At 50.7% G+C, this 13,620-nt stretch overlaps 1 protein-coding gene across 4 annotated transcripts in view; it reads right to left on the bottom strand.

The window, feature by feature from the left end:
• rxra (retinoid X receptor alpha) overlaps nt 1-13,620 on the bottom strand; it is a 112,819-nt gene that overhangs the window by 75,939 nt on the left and 23,260 nt on the right. For 2 of the 4 annotated variants that reach the window (XM_033048980.1, XM_033048976.1), the window contains exon 1: nt 1,202-1,345. The exons of 1 other annotated variant lie outside the window; for it this stretch is intronic. The gene's annotated coding sequence lies outside the window, so the exon portion shown is untranslated. Of the gene's footprint in view, nt 1-1,201; nt 1,346-7,426; nt 7,482-13,620 lie in introns of those variants that run through there. One more of the 4 variants, XM_033048978.1, reaches the window with a different exon arrangement.

Below are 13,620 nucleotides of genomic sequence, written 5' to 3'. Positions count from 1 at the left end.
AGTCTGAACCCTTGGGTCAGTTAACCCCTGGGTCAGTTTTATGGAATATCTTCAGAATCCTGCAAACTTCAATGATACGTTTAGATCGTTTCTTGTGCAGGAAAGAAACCCCATGATAGTATCATAATCTTGTATCAGTGATTCACAGATTTGTGTTTCATTTAAGTTCAATTGATTCACACAATAGAAATTTAAAAAAATCTGATTAATCAGGCTTCAATTTTGTAGAGAAAAAAAACAGCAGCAGAGAGGGAAAGGAGGACAGGAGCAGGGAGACGCAGACAGGGGGAGAAAGGGAGTGGGATCAATTCCTGCATTTCCCAGTGCAGTTTCACTCTATCCCTGAGAACATTTTCTAATAATATCCCAACTATTCACGTTGGCCTCCAGTCAGCAAAACAGCCCTCCACCATTACCTGTCTCCTGCGATTAAGCCAATTTTGGATATAATTTACCAGGCATATAAATCCAGGTATAATACCAGCAAGCCTGCATGGCTGGGGAGAGGGGGAGGGAGGAGGTAAGGTGGGCTGGGACAGGGGGAGAGAGAGAGGGAGAGGTGGGCAAGAGGAAGGGAGGGGAGCAGAGGGAGAAAGAGAGAGTGGGGGTAAGGAGAAGGAGAGGTGGAGCAGAGGAGGAGGTGGGCAAAGGGAGAGGGAAAGGGGTGGGCAGAGGGAGAAAGAGAGAGGTGGGCAAGGGAAAGAGGGGGGAGGTGGGCAAAGGAAAGAGGGGGGAAGGTGGGCAAAGGGAGAGGGAAAGGGGTGGGCAGAGGGAGAAAGAGAGAGGTGCAGGTGGGCAAAGGAAAGAGGGGGGGGTGGGCAAAGGAGGAAAGAGGGGGGAGGTAGGTAAAAAGAGGGGGAGGTGGGCAAAGGGAGAGGGAGGTGGGCAAAGGGGTGGGCAGAGGGAGAAAGAGAGAGGTGCAAGTGGGCAAAGGAAAGAGGGGGAGGTGGGCAAAGGGAGGAAGGGGGAGGAAGAGGCAGACACGGGCAGGGGGAGGTGGGCAGAAGCAGACAGTGACAGTAAGATCGAGCTAGGGACGGGTGGGGGTGGGGGCAGGGCGCGGGAGTGGGCCCGGTCCGAGGGCAGTGATGTGGGGGGGGGGGGGGGGGTGGGGTGACAGAGGAGAGGAGGGGGGGGCAGCGACCCAGGCCTGCGATCCCCGATGCCCGGCCGGGGTTAGGATCCGGCGCTCCGCACTCACCATCCGTCAGCAGGCTCGGGGGGGGACGCGCTCCATGCCGGGCCGTGGCCTGTCGCCGGGAATCGGGGAGAGCGCAGCAGGCAGAGGCCGAGGCCGCACCGCCAACTAGGCCAGGCCTCGCCCCCCGACTGTGTGCCCTCCTCGCCAACCAGGCCCCGCCCTCGCCTCCACCCACCGCGGACCAGCCCGCCCATGGGCCGCTCCCCCTCCCTCCCCCCGAGACCCAGCCCGCCCCCTTCCCGCCCCTCCCCCTCCCCTCCTCCCCGGGCAACCAGGGGCCCCTCCCCCCCTCCCCCGGCAACCAGTGGCCCCTCCCCCCTCCCCCCGGGCAACCAGGGGCCCCTCCCTCCCCGGGCCCCGGCCCGCAACCAGGTGCCCTCCCCTCCCCCTCCCTCCCTCCCCCGTGCAACATGGCCCCCCCCCGAGCCCGCCCGCCCCCTTCCCTGCCACCTGCCCCTCCCTCCCTCCCCCGGGCAACCAGTGGCCCCACCCCCCTCCCCCGGGCAACCAGTGGCCCCTCCCCCCTCCCCCGGGCAACCAGGGGCCCCTCCCCCCTCCCCCGGGCAACCAGGGGCCCCTCCCCCGGGCAACCAGGGGCCCCTCCCCCGAGACCCGGCCCGCCCCCTTCCCGCCCCTCCCCCTCCCCCCTCCCCCGGGCAACCAGCGGTCGCACATGCGCGCTGCTACCACCAACAACACCAACCCAGCCCCCAGGCCTGCCCATCACCGCTGTCTCCGCCCCCCGGCCCCTCCCCCCAAGGCCCGCCCCTCCCCCTCCTGGGCAACCAGCCGGCCCCTCCCTCTGGGCAACCAGCGGTCGCACATGCGCGCTGCTGACACCAAGACCAACCCAGCCCCCAGGCCTGCCCATCACCGCTGTCTCCGCCCCCCCCGGCCCCGCCCACTACCCGCCGCACACGTGCACTGCTGCCACCCGCCCTGCCCATCATTCCTCGCCCCGCCCACCTGTCCCCTCCCGTCAGCACTAACCCCGCCACTCACCGGCCCCGCCCATTATGCGCCCGGCCCCTCCCCCCCGCCAATCACTCCTGGTCCCTCCCACTATTGGCCCCGCCCACTGCTCCTGGCCCCGCCCTCCACCCAACACACACTCTGACAATCAAACACACACATTTATCCAAACATATGTGCAGGAAGGAACTGCAGATGCTGGTTTACACCAAAGATAGACACAAAATGCTGGAGTAGGGGGTCCAGAATGGTGACGTTTCGGGTCGAGACCCTTCTTCAGACTGGTCCGAAACGTCACCCATTCCTTCTCTCCAGAGATGCTGACTGACCCACTGAGTTACTCCAGCTTTTTGTGATTATCTTCTTTATCCAAACGTACCCTGTATTTGTGCTGTCAGTCTGCTGGTCGACCTGATCGAGTGCCAGTGGTTAGTCTTTACTTGCTCATTAATACCAAACCATCGCCCCTCAAATATAGATACAAACTGCACTCTCTGGTCAAACCCAGCAAAATTTAAAAAACACACATATTCATCCAAATGCACCCTGCTCACTCTGAAGCCACACCGTATTTGTTCCATCTGTTTAAGAAAGAACTGCAGAGGCTGGAAAAGATCGAAGGTAGACAAAAATGCAGGCAAACTCAGTGGGAGAGGCAGCATCTATGGAGCGAAGGAATATGTGACGTTTCGGGTCGAGACCCTTCCACAGTTCCATCAGTCTGCTCCGTATAGGGCGGCACTGTAGCACAGCGGTAGAGTTGCTGTCTTACAGCGCCAAAGTCCCGGGTTCAATCCTGACTAAGGATGCTGTCTGTACAGAGTTTGTACATTTCTCCGGGTGCTCCAGTTTCCTCCCACACTCCAAAGACATACATGTTTGTAGGTGAATTGGTTCCGGTAAAATTGTAAAACTTCCCTAATGTGCAGGATAGTGCTAGTACATAGGGTGATAGCTGGTCCACATGCACTCAGTGGGCCGCTGTTTTTCGCGCTGTATCTCTAAAGCCTAAAATCCCCATCCTGATCGAGTGCCAGTAGTCATTCTTCACTTTCTCATTAATTCCAATTCATTGCCAGCTTCAAATGGAAATATATGGATAGAATATGGTCAATCCCAGCAAAATAAAAAAAACATTTAGGACAAAGATAACTTGTTTGTAATGAACCAATCTCCACTGTACCTCGATACGCATGACAATAATAATACACTGACTAAACTAACTCCTGCTACTCAACCCCCCCCTCCCCCACATCCCAACATTCTGTAGCTCTGATAAGATCATTAACCACTAAGAGACTGATCAGGACCATTCAGAGGCAGAAATCTGATCTCCTCCAGGGGTTTGGTCACTTATAGATTAGCTGCTCTGTCTGTTCCACTTAACCTCCTCTCAGACACAAAATGCAATCTTAAGGTTCCCTCAGCGAGTACCCTGCGTGGACCCAGGAGCAATCCTAATCCTTCAATCATCCCCGCTGAAGGCGAGCAGCTGTTTGACCTGCTTAAACCCCTGGGTGTTGTGGTGATTACATTTTCACAATTGTTGCGTCACATTATTTGTCCGTGGGATGATTGGGCTGCTGGAATGCCTGGGGTGGAATGTGACCAGTCAACATAACATGATGTAATGTAGACAAAAATGCTGGAGAAACTCAGCGAGTGAGGCAGCATCTATGGAGCGAAGGAAATAGGCAACGTTTCGGCTCTCGGCTCCACCCCCACCCTCACATCAGTCTGAAGAAGGGTCTCGACCCGAAACGTTGCCTAATTCCTTCGCTCCATACATGCTGCCTCACCCGCTGAGTTTCTCCAGCATTTTTGTCTACCTTCGATTTTCCAGCATCTGCAGTTCCTTCTTAAACAAATAACATGATGGCGCACCCTTGGCGCACCTAAACCATCCTCCGTCTCTGGTGCATCGGGGCTTGCTGTCTCTCCCTGCGGGGGAATGCGACTTTTTTGTCGTATTCCCCTTCTCTGCCTCCGTCTGCGCTGAGGCCTAATGGCGGAGCTGGCGACCTCGAGGCTCAGGAGGCAGAGCCCGCCAGGACTCGCCAGGAACGGGGCTCCCGTCGGAGTGGCCGAGCTCGGGGAGGTACGGCGTTCCCAGCCCGAGGGAGGAGTGGTGCCCGGTCGGGGCGGCCCAGCCCGAGGGAGGAGCGATGCCCGGTCGGGGCGGCCCAGCCCGAGGGAGAAGCGGCGCCCAGTCGGGGCGGCCCAGCCCGAGGGAGAAGCGGCGCCCAGTCGGGGCGGCCTGGCGCGAGGGAGGATCGGCGGCCTGGCGCGAGGCTGAGACGGTGGCAGTACTCACGTGAGGGCGATCCGGCTCGGGGCTGGAACGATGCTCCGGGGGCTGGGACGGCAGTTCTGGTGGCGGTGGCCTGAGACCGGGGTTCGGCCGCGGGCCAGCGGCTGCGTCAGCAGGTCTGGTGAGCGGCAGCTTCGACCACCCCGGGCCGCGGTGTTTGAGCCGTGGGACAGGTTTTAACATCGCCCGGGGGGTATCGCCTCAGCGCAGAAGGAGAAGAGGAGGGAAGAGACTGCAGCCCTAAGACTTTTGCCTCCATCACAGTGAGGAGATGTTGGGTGGACTCACTGTGGTGGATGTTAATATGTGTTTATTGTTGTTTTTTATTGTATTGTATTGTATGTATGACTGCTTCAATTTCGTTCAGACTTCGGTCTGGATGACAATAAAAGGCTATCTCATCTCATCTGCTGGTGAATCTGTGGAATTCTTTGCCACAGAAAGCTGTGGAGGCCAAGTCAATGGATATTTTTATGGTAGAGTTAGAGAGATTCTTGATCAATACGGGTGTCAGGGGTTATGGGGACAAGACAGGAGAATGTGGTTAGGAGGGTGATAGATCAGCTATGATTGAATGGCACAATAGACTTGATGGGCCGAATGGCCTAATTCTGCTCCTATTACTTATGAACTCTCTGTACTAATTCAAGCTACATTCTGTGTGATGACACGTCTTACATCACCAAACTCTCACGCAGATTTTGTTTATATCTTCCCGAACTCTGTTGGTCTGAAAATGACTCTTTAAAAGTTTCTGACTTGTATGTCATCTGGCAGTTTGGGTTTCGCACGTACAAAATTTGGAAAGCATCGAACCCCAGGGTTCTGTGCAGTGATCATATTTTGTGCTCAGCATATTGCGATCGTTTGAATCAAGAGTCTGAAATTTGCCAATGATGTAGAAGCAAATGGCTTAGCAAATATTGAGAAAGACTTTGGGGTGGGAGATTGCAACCTTCACGTGGTCCACCCGGTTTCGACGAATGCAATCAACCCGGCGTGCACAATCAAATAAGATCAAATAGAACAAGTTGTCGTACAACTTTAGGCTGTGCACGCCATACGCAAGAAGAAGAAGAGAAAGACTTCAGGAGTTATGGGATGGGAAGACAGAGAGCAGATAATGGAAACCATATGCATGGACATAAATAAGTGTTTTTCTTCGGAAACTTTTAAAGTAACGGTTAAAGGTAAGGCTTTAACCCTATTTTTGCAGGACTTCATGATCTGCCAAGAGGATCTGGAGTTCAGAAGACTCTCACCAACCACAGATTCAATGCTTTTGAATGCGTTATGCAAAACCAAGACTGTACTTGGAGTCCAAAATGATGAGGTTATCTCCAATCATACAAGACAAATGAAAAGCAAAACCATTGATAATGAGCTATCACTGTCCCCATGAATTATACTTGATCAGATTTAAGAATTAATTAAAGAGCATTCGATGCTTCTTACTAAAATAAAGTGAGCCTCTTTGCCTCAAAGAGACTCGGATCAGGGCAAGATTGAGTGTACTCTTCGGCTGAATGACAGTACTTCTGTCCACTAATTGGGGTCTTCCTTCATTCCTGCAGTTCATAGACATTGTGGCCCCACTTTCTGTATGCTCAATATCATAAGATCATAAGAGATAGGAGTAGAATCAGGCCATTCGGCCCATCAAATGTAGTCGGCAATTCAATCATGGCTGATCTGTCTCTCCCTCCTATCCCCATTCTCCTGCCTTCTCCCCATAACCTCTATCAACAAGACCAGGTTCACAGCACCTCGAGTCCCTGCAGCATCCTCTCTGCAACTCACAAAAACCCGGTAACCCAGTTATCATTGGAAGCCATTGTGGAAATGCTACCCTGTGAAATAGCGGAAATACCTGGCTGATTAGACAGAACCCATGGATGGCGAAAGAGTGTTTCTCAGCAACACTGGTCAAGCTGGAAAGGGTACAGTGAAGATTTATGAGGATGTTGCCAGGACCAGTGTCTGAGCTCTAGGGAAAGGTTGAGTAGACTGGGACTCTATTCCTTGGAGCGCAGGAGGACGAGGGGTGATCATATGGAGGTGTATAAAGGTGTATGGAGGAATAGATTGGGCAGACGCACTGAGTCTCTTGCCCAATGTAAGTGAATTGAGGACCAGAGGACATAGGTTTAAGGTGAAGGGGAAAAGATTTAATAGGAATCTGAGGGGCAACTTTTTCCACACAAAGGGTGGTGGGTATATGGAACAAGCTGCCAGAGGAGGTAGGAAATATCCCATCATTTAAGAAACATTTAGACAGGTACATGGATTGGACAGGTTTGGAGGGATATGACAATAGACAATAGGTGCAGGAGTAGGCCATTTAGCCCTTCGAGCCAGCACCGCCATTCAATGTGATCATGGCTGATCATCCCCAATCAGTACCCCGTTCCTGCCTTCTCCCAATATCCTTTGACTCTGCTATCTTTAAGAGCTCTATCTAACTCTCTCTTGAAAGCATCCAGAGAACCGGCCTCCATCGCCCTCTGAGGCAGAGAATTTCATAGACTCACATCTCTCTGTGTGAAAAAGTATTTCCTTATCTCCGTTCTAAATAAGCACCCCTTATTCTTAAACTGTGCCCCCTGGTTTTGGACTCCCCCAACATCAGGAGCATCAGGATAGGAACCAAACGTGGGCAAGTGGAACTAGTGTTGCTGGGACAAGTTGGGCCGAAGGGCCTGTTTCCACACTGCGCACATGACACTCTGCACTCTCACCTTTGTTCCCAGCCCCCTACACCATTTGAAAGAAGTGCCGAGGACAGCATTTTGTTTCTCTTTGAGGAATATAACAGTGTCTGAATTCATCATTGCATCCAACTATTGTACAGTGTATGGTGGTTCTTCCATTGACAATATAAAAACAAAGTATAGTGACTGCCCGACAACTGAATTACAAACAGATAAAGCTGGCAAACTCACCAGGTCAGAGAAAAAAAAGCAAAGTCCTGGAGGAACTCAGCTGGTCAGGCAGCATCTGTGGAGGAAAAAACCAGACAATGTCATCTTCAAATACCTCGATTCTATCTTGTCTCCCCTTATCCAGTGTCTTCCCATCTACATCCAGGACACCTCACATGCCGTTCCCCAGTTTAATAACTTCCAGTTCTTTCCCCCCCATCTCACCTAATATTCCCCTTGCGTAGCCTAACCTAAACGCAATTCCCTTTATCGTGTATCTGCACACTGTGGACGGCTCGATTGTAATCACGTATCATCTTTCCGCTGGCTGGTTAGCACGCAACAAAAGCTTTTCGCTGTACCCCGGAACACGTGACAATAAACTAAACTAATTAACTAATCCAACAGTATGAAAATAGAATTCTCCGATTTCAATAATACCCCCCTAACCCGCTGCCTTTAGCCTAAAGCCCCCCCCCCCCCCCCCCACACACACAACCTGTTACACATATTTGTCCCTCCACCCCAGTCACCTTGCTCCTTTCTCCTCTGAAGTGTGCTGACCTACCATCCGGGTCTCAAATGCTCCCCCTTTCTCTCCCCCCTCCCCCCCTCTCCATGTTCTTTCACCCATATTCCTCCCTCCGACTTTACATTTCACTTCTCCTCCTCTTCTTTCCTCATCTCACATCCTTTTGTCTCCCATTCACCTCTAGCCCATGTCCCTTACTCCAGCCACCTGCCAATCGCCCCCTGACCTGCATCAACCTACCACTTGGGTCGGAAAGAACTGCAGATGCTTGTTTAAATTAAAGGTAGACACAAAATGCTGGAGTACCTCAGTTACTCACAGGCAGCATCACTGGAGAGAGGGAATGGGTGACGTTTCTCGTCGGGACCCTTCTTCAGACTGATGAAGGGCCTCGACCCGAAACATCACCCATTCCTTCTCTCCAGAGATGCTGCCTGTCCCGCTGAGTTACTCCAGCATTTCGTGTCAACCTACCATTTGGCAGGCTTGTCCCACCCCCACCTCTCTTACCCAGCATTCTCCCTCCAACTACATCCGTCTAAAGAAAGGTCCCGAGCCACTGATTGCATGCCTTCTGAAGAAGGGTCTCAACCCGAAACGTCACCCATTCCTTTTTGCCTGTCCCACTGAGTTACCCCAGCATTTTGTGTCTATCCTCCTTAATACCATCTGTTCATTTCCCTCCACAGATGCCGCCTGACCAGCCGAGTTACTCCAGCACTTTGTGTTTTTTTGCTCAAGATCCCACCATGTGCAGTCCCTTGTCGCACAGTACAGTATCTATGGTGGCTGGGAGCACAGTTAATATTTTAAGACAGTGGCTTGTTCTCAGAACTGCACGTAAGTACAGATGAACAGGTTTCATGTTCTGTGATATAGTGGAAGGCAGGAGGGATTAAATAATGGAAAGGTTGACAGTACAAGTTAATACAAGCCTACAGATGAAAATGTTGAATAATCATCTGAAATTACTTAAAAGCATGTGCTAGGAATGCTGGAAATCTGGAATAGGAAATGCTGATGATTCAAAGCTGCCTGTTTTGTAGTCGACCCCAAGAAGGTTCAAACATGCTCAGTCAAAGTTCAGCTGCTGTTCCTCGAACTTCATTGGAGTAATGCAATACCGTAGGAGGTCAAAGACAAGAGGCCAGAGGAGGAGTGAGATGGAGAATTAGTTTCTCATTTCTCCTTATGATACACAAGGCCACCATTTGGACCATCAAGTATATGCCAACCACAAACAGTCCCATCAGTTTCATTCAGTTTGAGCTTGAAGTCTGCACCCTGTTCTGATACGTCCCACTGAAGCTCAATATAACCTGGAGGAAGAACACTTCAACTATTGACATTGAACTCCATAAATCTCCAACTACTAGGGGCAGCGGCAGAGTTGCTGCCTTACAGCGCCAGGGACCCAGGTTCAATCACGACTACGGATGCTTATCTGTATGGAGTTTGTATGTTCTCTCCGTGACAATAGACAATAGGTGCAGGAGTAGGCCATTCGGCCCTTCGAGCCAGCACCGCCATTCAATGTGACCGTGGCTGATCATCCCCAATCAGTACCCCGTTCCTGCCTTCTCCCCATATCCCCCGACTCCGCTATTTTTAAGAGCCCTATCTAGCTCTCTCTTGAAAGCATCCAGAGAACCTGCCTCCTCCGCCCTCTGAGGCAGAGAATTCCACAGACCACGTGGGTTTTCTCCAGTTTCCTCCCACACGCCAAAGACGTGCCAGTTTGTAGGCTAATTGGCTCGGTATAATTGTAAATTGTCCCGAGTGTGTACAGCACGGGCTAGATGGGCCGAAGGGCCTGTTTCCATGCCGCATCTCTAAACTAAACTACTTCTGGCATTCAGTGTTTTTTCCAATCTGTTTCAAATGTTCAGCGTTTGTCTCTTCCTCATTACACTTCCCTCCAGATGTCTTTTGTTACTCCCGTGTCTTTACCACAATCTTTCAGCTGGCATCACCAACTCTTGCATCAATTTAACAATCCCGTGGTATGAATACTGATTTCTCTAACTTCAAGTAACCCCTGCATTCCTCTCTCTCCATCCTTCCCCCACCCCAGATGCACCAGCTTCTCGTTCTTACCTAGCAAGCAGCTAACAATGGTCTGCTTCCTTTACCAAAGTCACTTTTTTTTGTTGCATATCTTTCATTCATTCATTCTTTATCTCCTCCACATCCATCTATATCTCTCATAGAAACATAGAAAATAGGTTCAGGAGTAGGCCATTCGGCCCTTCGAGCCTGCACCGCCATTCAATATGATCATGGCTGATCATCCAACTCAGTATCCTCCTCATTTCCCTTAATCTCTCGTTTCCCTTAACCCCGACGCTAGCCTGAAGAAGGGTCCCGTCCCGAAACGTCACCCATTCCTTCTCCCCAGAGATGCTGCCTGTCCCGCTGAGTTAGTCGGCATTTTGTGTCCGTCCTCAATGAGTCTCCCATCGTTCTCACCCGACCAGACTTTCACTTCAGCTCTCTTTCCCCACCCCCAACCCATAACTATTTTGCAACTGCAGAGCTGTTTAATTTCCAGCTTTTCCCAGTGATGAGGGGAGGTCATTGACCTGAAATTTTTGCATCAGTTTTTTTCTCTCCACAAAGGAGTCCAAGAAACGACGTCGCCAATCCCCCTCCCTTATCCGGTTCCCCAGTACATTGGCGACTGCATCAACACTTTAATCTCCTTCTCTTACCACTGCTCATTTCTTCTCCAACTTCAACTTCCCATCACCGACTTCCTTCATTTCTCTACCTTTATGCAGAAAAGTATGTTAAATGCCAAGCAGCGTGGAGAGGGTAGATAGTCAGAACCTTTTCACCAGGGTGAAAATGTCAAAGACTAAAGGGCATAACTTTAAGGTGGACAAAAATGCTGGGGAAACTCAGCGGGTGAGGCAGCATCTATGGAGCGAAGGAATAGGTGACGTTTCGGATCGAGACCCTTCTTCAGACTTTAAGATGAGAGTGGGCGGCAAAGTTTAAAGGAGTTGTGCAGGGGAAACTTTATTTTTAAACAGAGAGAGTGGTGAGATGGTTATAGAGGCAGATATGTTAGTAGCGCCCAGGAGGCTTTTGGATAGACATGGATATGAGGGGAATGGAAGGATATGGATCATGTGCAGGGATATAAGATTAGTTTATTTTGGCATTATAGTTGGCACAGACATTGTGGGCTGAGGGATCTATTCCTGCACTGCGCTGTTGTGTGTTCGACCTCCAATTCAGAGGATTGCTTTGTGTCCAATTTTCATTTATCCAGCTAGTGCATTTCATTCTCCCCATTTTTTTCCAGCATTCCTTTGGTGATATAGAATTTTTCGAACGTAGACAAAAATGCTGGAGAAACTCAGCGGGTGAGGATGCATCTATGGAGAGAAGGAATAGGTGACGTTTCTGGTCGAGACCCTTCTTCAGACATGTGGTGTTGTTGCTTCCACTCACCCTCAACCACATTGACAAACTACATTGACAAACCACATGTACGAGGATTATCTTCTCACCCTTACCGTATACAGTCTACCCTGGTTATTATTGACCTCTATGTGGTTTTTTTGGTTATAGCGGATCGAGGGCTCCGATCGTGGTGGTGGCTGTCGGGTGTGGTGCAGTGAAGCAGAAAGGCGGCGGTGGGAGAGAGCGTGAGCGAGCAGCAACCATCTTGAAGAGCGTCGCATTGGCCACGGGTTTGCAGCGGCTGCAACAAAGCGAGGTCCCGGGGTGGTAGATGCAGACACAGTGGCATGCAACGCCACTGCAGCTGCGCCTCCCTGGCCATGCATGCCTCCCGGCACCCGTTGCATCGCCCAACCAGTCACCCAACGAGCTGGCGCTTCCAGTTGCGGTAGCGGTGAAGGCGGAGTAAAGTACCGGGACCGTCCAAGGTGCACCGTGTGTTGAGCCGGCAGCTCTGTGGCTCCCTACCCTGTGAACTCCCACTGGTTTAATCCCCCCCCCCCTCCCCTCCTCCCCCAACGCTGCATTTCTTCCCACACGGCTTTCGGATAAACTAGTTCATATTCATTCCCCTTACTGAGTTACAATAGACAATCGGTGCAGGAGTAGGCCATTCGGCCTTTTGAGCCAGCACCGCCATTCAATGTGATCATGGCTGATCATCCCCAATCAGTTCCCCGTTCCTGCCTTCTCCCCACATCCCCTGACTCCGCTATTTTTAAGAGCCCTATCTAGCTCTCTCTTGAAAGCATCCAGAGAACCTGCCTCCACCGCCCTCTGAGGCAGAGAATTCCACAGACTCACCACTCTCCATGTGAAAAAGTGTTTCCTCGTCTCCGTTCTAAATGGCTTACTCCTTATTCTTAAACTGTGTGTGGCCCCTGGTTCTGGACTCCCCCCAACATCGGGAACATGTTACAGCGCACAGTCGGCATTAACAGACACCATCTCCCCGCCCCTTGGTTCATTTACAGCGAGGGTTCTTTCCAGGCTGATTCCTGCAGTGGACATTCATCAATACTTGTGTAGGGAGGAACTGCAGATGCTGGTTTAAACTGAAGACAGACACAAAAAGCTGGAGTAACTCAGTGGGTCAGACAGCAAGCATCTCTGGAGAAAAGGAATAGGTGATGTTTCGGGTCGAGACCCTTCTTCTGTGCTTAGTTCCAGTACATCAATGCTTGGTTTGTATTTAACTGGAGCAGAATAGTTCCAGATTTCATCACAGGCCTGAAATGGCCATTGATGGAAGGATTGTATGTATGAACAGCCCAGGAGTTTGACGTCAACACAACATGACACCAGGGCTCCCAGGAGTAACTGAGATCATTGGGAAGCAGAGAGTCACATGGCTGTGGCTGTCAGAGGCCAATCAACAAAAAACCCAGGACATCACCACTGAAGATAATATCCTTGATCTAATGATCTAAGTCGCTTAATGTTTAACTTTCTTACCAGTGTAGGGTCAGGAATGGAATTATTCAACAATAATTTCCAAATCTTAACTCAATTAATCTCAAGAAGCATCTCACAAATAGCCGACCTCCTCGTGAATAATTGTTGGTCGTGCAGCCTCTATGATTTCAACAGCCACTAACTTAAATAAAAGAACAGGAATACCGTGCATTATGAGGGTGGGGGGGTGTATTCCAAGAAAACAGTCCATATCACTATTTACTGAAGCATCATCTGTGTGTTCGCTTCAAAAAAACAAGGGCTGGAAAATAAATAAACGAGTTTATGTACAGATTCTTACATTGTAATTCTGTTAGAGCAAATTTTTATTCCAGATCTCAACATTTTGGGTCGTGATTTGTGAATTCTGCAACAAGCAATTTGTGTTGCCTGTTTAAGAATAAACTGCAAATGCTGGAAAATCGAAGGTCGACAAAAGTGCTGGAGAAACTCAACGGGTGCGGCAGCATCTATGGAGCGAAGGAAACAGGCAACGTTTCGGGTTGAAACCCTTCTTCAGACTCAAGAAGAGTTGCCTGATCAGCTGCAATATAGAGGGGGAGAGGGGATCACCTGTACATCACTGGTGGTGAAACACTGTTGGACCTTTGAAGTCATGGAAGAAGCTGCAAAAATGCACATTAATTCTTTACTCATCTCTCTCTCTCTCTCTCTCTTTCTCAGTAATTAAGTATTCCATGAAAACTATTATGTCTTTTAGTTTAGTTTAGAGATACAGCGCGGAAACAGGCCCTTC

Source organism: Amblyraja radiata, chromosome 32, assembly GCF_010909765.2.
Source record: "Amblyraja radiata isolate CabotCenter1 chromosome 32, sAmbRad1.1.pri, whole genome shotgun sequence".
Taxonomy (NCBI): Eukaryota; Metazoa; Chordata; class Chondrichthyes; order Rajiformes; family Rajidae; genus Amblyraja; species Amblyraja radiata.
The sequence above is the reverse complement of the archived record's forward strand: the minus strand, read 5'-3'. Positions and strand labels throughout refer to the sequence as shown.